The sequence below is a fragment of the Sapajus apella genome, unplaced genomic scaffold (assembly GCF_009761245.1).
Source record: "Sapajus apella isolate SASKATOON/1434 unplaced genomic scaffold, GSC_monkey_1.0 scaffold103, whole genome shotgun sequence".
NCBI lineage: Eukaryota > Metazoa > Chordata > Mammalia > Primates > Cebidae > Sapajus > Sapajus apella.
In genome coordinates, this window is record NW_022437043.1 from 3208016 (window position 1) to 3218523 (window position 10508).

At 38.4% G+C, this 10508-nt stretch overlaps 1 long non-coding RNA gene across 3 annotated transcripts in view; it reads right to left on the reverse strand.

Annotated features, from left to right (window-relative positions):
- Positions 1–3792: 3792 nt before the first annotated feature.
- LOC116536753 overlaps positions 3793–10508 on the reverse strand; it is an 86923-nt gene continuing 80207 nt past the window's right edge. For 2 of the 3 annotated variants that reach the window (XR_004262784.1, XR_004262782.1), the window contains one exon: positions 3793–7405. This is a non-coding gene — a long non-coding RNA (uncharacterized LOC116536753). Of the gene's footprint in view, positions 7406–7535; positions 8543–10508 lie in introns of those variants that run through there. The other variant, XR_004262783.1, reaches the window with a different exon arrangement.

Consider the following 10508-nt stretch of genomic DNA (forward strand, 5'->3'; position numbering starts at 1 on the left):
AGAGGAAATTGTCAATGTGAAACCTCCTTCCCATATTCTGAAAATTAAGTCCACACCCAAATACAAGGTTTTATGCACAGATGGCTTCTTGTACTTCTTTACCTAGAAGTTTTACGCCCCCCCAAAAAAAATCCAGAACTAGATGGAGATAAGAAAAATATTAGTAAAATACAGATTCTTACTTATTTCGTTTTGCTGTGGATTAATTCTATACCAGCAAGAAAGAATTTCCAGAAAGCTCGATGTAAGTGCATCCCTAGGACCCAAATGCTAACATACTTCTTCCTCCCACACCCACTTTCAAGTGAAAACATTAGAGAAAAAAATAGGGGAAGTTACATGAGTAAACTTGTTAGTATATGAGATTAACTGAAAACAAGGAATTCCCCTCCTGGACTGCAGTGGCCTAATTAAAACTCATAAAACACAAATGACTAAGAGTGTTCCCGTTGATTTGTGAAATAAAAAGCAGAAAAAGTTAATTTTGTATTTCAATATTGAGAGAGGTAGGCCTAGAAGACGTGACACTTTGCAGAATAGAAATGAGAAGACCATTTCTGAGACTTTCAGGATCAGTCAACTTCTATTCTGCGCTCCTAGCAGAAGAACATGTACTTACCATCTGTACTGGCAACAGCCTATTTCGATTTAGATTCTGGTTCCATGACAGATAAGTGGCCCTAAGTAAGCTTCTTTACCTCTCTGTGCCTCTGTGTGTTCATCTATGAAATGGGCATGATAACTGGCAGGTTGGTCTCGAACTCCTGACCTTGTGATCCCCCCTCCTCAGCCTCCCAAAGTGCTGGAATTACAGGCATGAGCCACCATGCCCGGCCTGATCTACAGGCTTTAGGACTAAACTGAAAAAGTCTCTTCCTAAAAGTGTGTTAAGCACCATTACTCCAGGTTCCACAGCATGTGCTTTACATGTGTTATCTGGGGCTTAGGGAAATAGATGGAGTAGCTTACTCAGGTAGCAAGGGGCAAAGGGAGCTTAAGGCACAAATCTACTTATTTCCAAAGCCTGGGCCTCTTAGGGAGTAAACTACTTCAACGGATGCTGACAATGTACACCCTCTTGGGGTCATGGGTACCACTTTCATGGACTAACACTCTCTGGAAAATGTCTGAAGGTTTGAAAATTTTTTTCAGGTCATTGGAACTCTGAAAGTTCCCTTAAAAGCTTTGCTACATGTGTGCAGACTTACTGTTTCTGTCAACTTTAAGTACTCTAGTCTCACTTCAGATACAAATCAATGGATTTTCACTTTTAAAAATCTTTCTTCTCTCTCCTTCTAGGAGATGCAGAAAAACTAAGCTTTCTTCCAATACCAACACCAACAACGGACTTTCAGTACAGTAAGCACATTAGGGGAATTAAATTCTTCCATGGCAGAAAGGGGAGATAATTTCAAATAAAACCTTAGCCTACTCTTCACAGTCAATAACTCCATCCTCTACCTTAAAGAAAATAGTTATACACCATGTTTTTAAAAACCGAGTTGTTACTTTATTAGATTAACCATTTAAAAGAAAGTAACTAGAACTATTTTGTGATAAAAATAGCTAAGAAAACAAAATGTCTCCATCATTACACTGACTTATAAAAGCATACTCAATTCAGCTTCTATATGTATCTAATTCGTTCCTTTAAGAATTAGTCTAGGTCGGGCACAGTGGCTCACACCTGTAATCCTAGCACTTTGGAAGGCTGAGGTGGGTGGATCACCAGCCTGGCCAACATAGTGAAACCCCATCTCTACTTTAAACAAACAAACAAAAATTAGCCAGACGTGGCAGTGTGCGCCTGTAATCCCAGCTACTAGGGAGGCTGAGGCAGGAGAATCGTGTGAACCCGAGAGGTGGAGGTTTCAGTGGGCCAAGATAGCACCATTGCTCTCCAGCCCTGGCGACCGTGCAAGTCTCCGTCTCAAAAAAAGAAAAGAAAAGAAATCAGTCCAAAGGAAAAAAGTCAACTAAAATGATGCATTTACATAATCACATTGTTTATAGTTAATAATATATGTGGGTTTTTTTACTTTAAGTTTTAGATTATCCTAAATATGTTGGAAAGAATAAACCAGAATAAATATGGGGTTGAAAAACAATAGGTTAGAGCTGAGGATTTTAAAAACTTGATTCAGGAAATATCCAAGGTTAAATCACTTACAGTCTTTAATGGGTAGAATAATTGTTTAAAATTGATTTTTTTTTTTTCAAATGAAAACAGTATTAAGTAGGTCAGTTTAAGAGGTCTTACCCAAAAAACATGTCATATACAGTTGTTACCCAGTTGTCTGTCTAAATTCAAGGTAGTTCATAAAATGCAAGTGTTTACTTTCCATGTTCTCCTTAGTAATTTAATCTTCTGGATTTGTTACCCAATGATTATATTCAAATTTGGTTCAATTCACCCTCCTGAATGAAGACACATCTATTCTCCAAATTCAGACTGTATAATCAGTACAGCTTAAGAAAAACAAATACGATAATTAATAGTTAAAAAAAAAAAAAAAGCTGGGCAAAAAAGTCATTTACTTACGGCAGTCTGAGATTGATAGGAGGGAATGAGTTGGAAGATGAACATCAAAGAGAAATTAAATCTAGGACCTTTAAATTTATTCAAAGAAAACAATACTGCTAGTGTCTAACTAAAATGCCAAATGACTAAATAAGTAAAACATACAATGTATGTCAGACGAGAGAAGTGCTAAGAAGAAAAATTAAGCAGGAATAAGGATAGGAAGCTGGGGGATAGAATGCGGAAGCTGCCATCAGTTTCAAAAGATTTTTTTTTAATCCCTAGGAATATATAGGGATTTGAGGCACACCTTGTATACATTTGTTGGGAAGTACTGTTAAAGGCATCCTTTTGTGAATTCAGAGTCATGCAGCCAAAATTCCATGGGCTGCCTGATTTCTCCCGAGGGGCTTTTGCTGCGTCCCAATGTAGTTCCCAAGCCAGAGACCTCACACCCTCAGGTGACCCATGCCCTCTTTATTGATTCCACACCTCCTGCTGGGTAAGGGGTTTAAGGAACGTCTACAAAAAGGTTTTTCCCACTGTTCAAGAAAACTTCCTTAGGGTTAAGGAAAGGGTTATTTCCTATGTCTCAATTTCAAGATGAAAAGTCAGGCTGATTTACTGATGGACATCACCTTGGGAAGCCTGTGAAGAGCGTTCAGACCCCTGGAATTCCTACACTGCCACCCAGGAGAACCTGTTATATAAGCATTCCACCACAGCTCTGGTTTATGACCATAGTGGTGATATCATCAGCTTTTGATCCTAAGAGGCATGGGGTGACTAGGAATAAAGTAAATCACCCAAATACTGCCTCTGACTCAGTTAAGAAGTCCAGTGCCACGTCTCCAGTCCTCTCTCGTACCTGAATCAGTATCATTAAGAGCAGACTACAGCTAGACTGCCTGCTTTCAAATCTTGTCTCCACTACTTCCTGCCTGTGTTACTTTGGGCAGATTGCTTCACCTCTCTGAGCATCAGTTTCCCCATGTAAAAATGAGGATAACAAGCACATTGGCCATATACTGTTTCTGTGAGTTAAAGAAGTTAGTAAGTGTAAAGCATTTCCTACCAAAACGTGTCTACTAAGTACCTACTATGTGCCAGACACTGTTCTTAGATGCCAGTGATTCATTTAGAATGGTACCTGGCATATAATATGAGCTCAATGTACGTCAGTAATTATGGGTCCACAAACACTTGCCTGACACTCAGATTGATTATTATTATTATTATTTCATAAAGGTAATAGGTTGATTATTCAACACAGTGTATAAACCTCTAGGGGAGTCTGGAACTATACTCCATGATCGAACACATTAATAATTCTACAGTAAAACATACAAAGATTCATTCTGAGTGAGCTAAACAATGAATATCATTAGCTTCACATCGGTTCAGGATTTGCTGCCAAATTTGTTACCTGAAAATCTTTTGATTTTCAGAGTTTTTTGGATTACGGAAGAGATGGGGGACATCTATTTATTAAGTAAGGGACTAACCCCACTGAAATCTTTTCCTTTCTAACTTCAAGAGGTTCTAGTGACCAAATAAATAGTTAAAACCATTTAGGAGTAGGAAATCGGAAGAGCTTCAGACATGGAAAATCAACAACTACATAATTAAGCTATGTCAAATATTAAACAATCCCTCTCCTCAAATACAGTGCTCCATAAATTCTCCATCCACAAACAGTTTCCACAAACAAGTCTCAATCTTTTTTTAAGTACTTTACAAAAGCACTTTTTGAATATACTATAAAATGCTTAAATTTTATCACTATTTTAATAGTACGACCTTGCTGTTCCCATAGAAAAAAGACAAAAGCTATTAAACGACAAATGAACAACTGCTTTAAAAACTTGTGCCTTAAAGAACACAGTATCCTCTGTAGTCTGCCCGGGGGAGATGAATAAATGTTATGCCAAAGTGGTAAACCATCCTGCTACCAAAGGAATTTTCTCCACATTGCATTTTAAGGAAATTCACAGCTCTTGAAGAGCTATACAATAACTGGTTCAAGATGTTCTCACTGCTGGTCAGTACTGGGTAAAGGATTTGCACAAACCCATAGAAGCCAATGTCTCCTGCCTCTTTATTGGGCCCATGTGTTGTTATTTATCTTCCCCAACTTTTCTGACCCCTTTCCATGTATTTTTTATTGAAGTATTGCTTTGTTCAAGACCTGTGTTTACCACTCCCATGGCGATCCTGTACACAAAGACAAGTTAGGAAGACATGAAATGAACGAAGATACTTATGTTGCTTCATGGTTTTCTCCCTTCTCATTATCCTCCTACTCACTGAGACTATAGTGGGAGGTCTGAATGACATTTCCAAACCAAGAACTTAAAGCTACATTTCAACACCCAACTACTCAGTTGTCATAGGAACAACACTATGAGGCTTATCTGGGTTCTAACAAACAGCCACTTGTTTCGCTAGTGATTAAAACTTCCCCTTCAAATCAAATACATACACCCATACATACACAGACCTCAAAAGAAAAATTTAATTGGGTAAAACCGTGTACTACACCAAAAACTTAAGAAACAAGCCCAAAGGGAAAGCACTTACGTTCCCAAATATGCACATTCAAATACTATTTCAGAGAAATTGTTTTGAAGTCTGTCACTTAACTAGATCCCTTCGTTTGTTGCTTTACATACCCACAAACACAAAGGCATATGCATGTCATTATTATCTTTTAACAGGGTATACAAAAATGTGAAGACTCTCAACGACCCCAGAGGAGAAATCAGAGCAAGCAACGTTATTCATTTTCGATGTACTTTTACAGGTTAATAAATTGAGAACAGAGAACAGCAAAGAGAATTGAAAACATGAAGTTCTCAGATAATCTTTATGGGATATACTTTCTAGCATTTACTATTCCAACCTGCTTCTAACACATTTTGTCATTCAAAATTGGATGAGGAAAACCTAAAAACGAGAGGCTTTTTTCCAACAGGCACAGCAGTATTTACCCAGATTATTAAATCACCATGTTCTCCCCAAGTATTTACTTACATGAAATACAGAGTTGAAAACAGAAGCTAGCAGTTGAATATACATTACCTGTAAATACCTAAATGCTTTGTTGCCATTTTTCTGTCTTCAAGACTCTAAAAACCTATAAATTTGTGTGCTTCAAGAAAACTAATGCCACATCTTAATTAAATCAAACTGACTTGTTATATTCACGAGTTTGGATCACCAATTTCCTGACTTGTTGGAGGACCTGCCCTTAAGAGCCGTGCTTATCTTGTCTTTCTATTTCTTTAAGAATACTTATGCAAAAGTCTTGAGAGCTGCTAGTCTGAGAAAAATGATCTTAAAATTCATCCAAGTATACAAGAGGGGGAGAAAAACAATTAATATATCTCACTAGATTCATCTCCTTCTCCCACCTTCATAGCCCTCCACTGCTAAGAGAGAGAAATTTCAGCACTGCTATCCTGTTTTATTATATATTTTCCCTTTTGAGTTAAGGATTTTAAGATTTTGAAAGTAACAGAACAGGAACCAAAAGTCACAGAAGTAGATTCAATTTCCAATTTAGCTTAAAAAGAAAGAATTATTATTTTCTAAATTACCCCATTCTGTTAATAACAGTTACAATTATATATTCAAATTAATAAATGAAGATCACTAAAATTGCCTATATAATTGTTAGCATTTAAAGAACAAAAATTTTTTCCATCTGGTTCTGTAAGTAGACATCACATGATTACTTCTGTTGACCAATAAGAAACTGGTAAAATCAGGCAGTCACCCACCATTCTATTCTAATGTTCTTTTTCTTACTCGGTTCAACCTTTTCGGTACATTCTTAAGAAACCAAATCAAGAAACTAGACATTCATGCCTAATATAAAATTGTTTTACCTTATACATCATGAACAAGAACCTGTTGTATATAACGCAGATATTCAAAGCTTTATTGTCTTTTTCTAGAACCCTTAAACATAGAGGCAGCTCAGATTCAAGATTAGAAAACGGAATTTAAGATTTCAGGGAAACAGAGACAGGCAGGCACATGCATACCAAACCAGTAAGAACTACTAATCACGATCTCTCAAAAAGTTATGAACTATACAGATAGAAATAATCACCCTTTGCTGTACTAATGTAATCAGGTAGAACAAACTTAAAATTCATGACACAAATGTTTAAAAAAAAAAAATCTACTGCCATTGTAATCTATCCTTCCCAATCAGGAGGAAGTGTTTCCGATGCATTACTTGAACTTTCATTTTGTATAACTTTTATCTTGTAAAGTTCTAACTGAATACTTGACATCCTAATGTAGAGGAAAGGAAAGGAGGGCAAGTAGACTAATTCTGAAATCATCTCTTCAAATTTCACACATGCTACATCAGACTAAATGGAAATCTACATCCATGGAAAGTTAATGTCGCAACTCTACTAAACAGCCCATTCTGATTTTGTTTCTCCTCCACTAAACAAGAAAAAATAAAACAACCAAATCTAGCTGTATTACCTATGTTGAGCTAAACTGATAGCACTCAGCTCATTTTTGTTAATTACCTGGCTGTTTCTCAGTCTTTATGCGGTATTCTCTGCTGCTCTTTAGACCTTCTCACTGTTTATGTGTTCTCTGTTCAACACCGTTGTTAGGGGTCTGTGAACAACTTTTCAATTCCCACATGCACATATGATATCTATTAGGGAGCAATGCCACTTTTCACTTACCAATACTGGATAAAGCAGTATTTCCTGGTGACAGAATGCTGCTGCTTCCGTTCATTAAAACTCCCTCTTCGGAGCTTGATAAATCTGATTATAAAACGTCTTTGTTCCAGATCACACGAGGCACTTTTCCTACAAAAGTTTTCTAAGAGTTATCTGCATTTCATTCCTGTGACAAAACAAATCAGAACAAGGGTGTTGGGGGGTAACAGAGAATAAGTCCACACAAGTTCCTGGCAAAGATTTTAAGCTGCATTTTTCTGAGTTTAATCAGTAACCTATATTAAAGTGACAGTTACCAGTTCAGGAAGCCCAGAGTTGGATCAAGTCGGTCACAACCACTTTGAGTGTCTTCCACGGGTCTGCAGACCCCAAGAAAGCAGTCACTTAGTCAATCTATCCCAAGTGGCTGAATCACTGGTCAGAACCCCCCCCCATCCAGCCTCCGTTGAGCAGCAGCCCAGGCAGGAGAGTGGCCAGACGCTGGACCCAACAAGACCTCTTATAGGGACCCGCCAATTAGCTGCTGACCAATCGCAGCCAGCACCTAGTACCTAAGTCACATGACAGGGCAGTCCCTATGACTGCAGGATTTCTGAATTACTGGGGTTACACAAAGGACACTCATTCAGGAAAAGAGAAAAAAAAAAGCCATAAGCAGAAACAGAAAACGCCCAGGCTGCGACAGCTACGGCTTTAAAACAGGGAACACCCCAGCCTCACACAGACAGAGAAAGAGCCACAATGAAGCCAGGATGAAAATCAGAAGAATGTGTGGCACTTATTAAAGAATAATCCCAAAGCAGAGGCTGAGTTTACAAACCCACTTCAGCTATAAATCTACTCCTCCTTTCCCCTTCCTCTGTAGTCTCCAACAATTTCACATTCTAAACTTTTTTATTTTCAAAAGCTCCAGTAAGCCTCTGCAAAACCGCTGTAAGAAAATGCGTGAGACACATGCGCCTCTCTTCCCATCCCCTCAAAATACCCCTATAGGAGATGCAAATTTGACATGAACAGATTCCTAAGTGAAATACATTTCTTTTCAAATAGTTAAATAAATGAAGTGAAATTCAACGTTGTCAGAGCGGATTGGTATGGTAACTACCAAATCTTCTCTCTCTCAATCATTTTAAACTGTCCACATCAAGAATACTCTTGTTAAGTAAACAAGCCCACTTAGTGAACTAGATACCATTTTATTTTTATTTGAATGCCCCCAATTTGTCTCTTAAACATCTTTTATGTCCTAGGGAGAAATTCAACTGTCAACACCCCTGCCATTTCTCTGACCTCCAAAAATGGTACTTACAAATATTCCTTGTTTGGATCTGTCGAATTCTTCTCCCCCTCCCCCGACATTTGGAGTCAAAATAGGGGCTCAGCCTCATCCTTAAGGCCCTCTTTTGATCAGGCTGCAACAGCTCCTTCTCCGAGGCAAGCCCAGAACACTGTGCCGCTTGCCATTCCCAATTTATGGAAGGAAGCGTATGTCAAACAAACCAGGTGATGACTCAGACCGCCTCCCCCAGCCACGTTCTCCCCAGAATGGGAGGGTAGTGTAAGTGGAGCCCATTTGGATGTGACTCAGTTTTATTAAGACTGGTGGCTGTAGCTGAGCTGACAAGCTCACATTTTTTAAAAATAACTTGTACATTTAGAGATTAGAATGCACATTCTAACTGGTTTCAAGAATTGAATCATGTAAACAGGAGAGTTGCAAGATTATTTTTAAGGTATGGCAACGCTCTGGCTCTATTCCCTAATAAATTTCAGAATTGGGCACCGAAATTTTTACAATGGAGGCAACGAAACGTTTGAATTCACATAAGGGTAGCAAACAGGGTTTCTAGATTTAGGTTTACTTGAGGTCTTTACCATGAGGAACTTGGACTCTTTCCATCTTGAGGATTCCAGTTTAAGTCTCTGAGTCTGGGGCCCGCATGGCGGGTTCTTCAGGAAGTGGTTGGGAGCAAGACAGCCATGTTGCAGCTTTCACTTTTGCATTTACTGCAATTCACACTCCAAGCTGAGCTACTCACACAGCACACACGTAATACAATCACATCACCAAAAAACCTGGACAGTCCTTTAGTCTCGAACTGTCTAAAAGCTACGAAATAGAAGCCTGAAAATAACCAGTGAAAACTCTGACATGCCCTAAAAGTCTTCCTCTTCAGTAAAAACCTTACTACCACGATGGGAGTGGCATTACATGGAGTAAATTGTTCCCAGGTATTACGTAGACAGGAAGAAAACTGTAATAAGAAGCGCAATTCCCCACATGAAAAATGAAGGCTTGGGCTAAGCAATTTAACTACAGTTATCTCTTTTCGGCATACTTCCTCTAACCTCGAGCAAATGGAGCAAAGTCAGCAACTGCTCTGACTAAAGCTTGGCATTTACTGTTGATTAAGCCTTGATGGATAACTAGTTTTATTGTAACATAGGAAATACATCCAACATTTGAAACATAGAAAAATGTTCAAATATCAAATTCTCAGATTGGTAGGTAGCTGAGAACATAGAAAAGGTGTACACACTGAAATCATGTATAACAGTTAATTCAGGAGGTGATTATTCGCTTTATAAAAAGACTTCCTGCAGGGTTTCACTGGAATAAACACTACATTCAATTTACATACAGAATTGATTTTCAGAAATTAAAATCAAACAAAACTATTCAGAGCGCATTTCCAAATTACACTTTTGAATTCTATTTTAACTATGTGTATGTATTTCTCACTTGGTCATTAAAACGTATTCATACTTCAACAGCAATGCGTTAAGTTGTATTGGCTTAGTTACCTTGCTAAGATACAGAACATAGAGTCTATTAATTATATGGCTTTCAATGAAATAAACACAGGCTATGAAAATAGAATGTCAATAAAACTGAACACATAAAACTCTGGCATCCAGAAGGACCTGTAACATCCTTTACGAGTCTAGCTTCTGGAGTCAGACTTACTGGGGTCTGACCTCTGCTTCTGCTGTTCCTAGCTGTGGCACCTGGATTAAAAAATTACTCAATCGTAAGTGCTGAGAACAGTGCCTGACAGAGAAATCTGGAGTCATATGCATCTCAGCCATTCCCTAAGTAACACTTCTGAATGAAAAAAATAGGATTCCATGCCGGGCGCGGTGGCTCAAGCCTGTAATCCCAGCACTTTGGGAGGCCGAGGCGGGTGGATCATGAGGTCAAGAGATCGAGACCATCCTGGTCAACATGGTGAAACCCCGTCTCTACTAAAAATACAAAAATTAGCTGG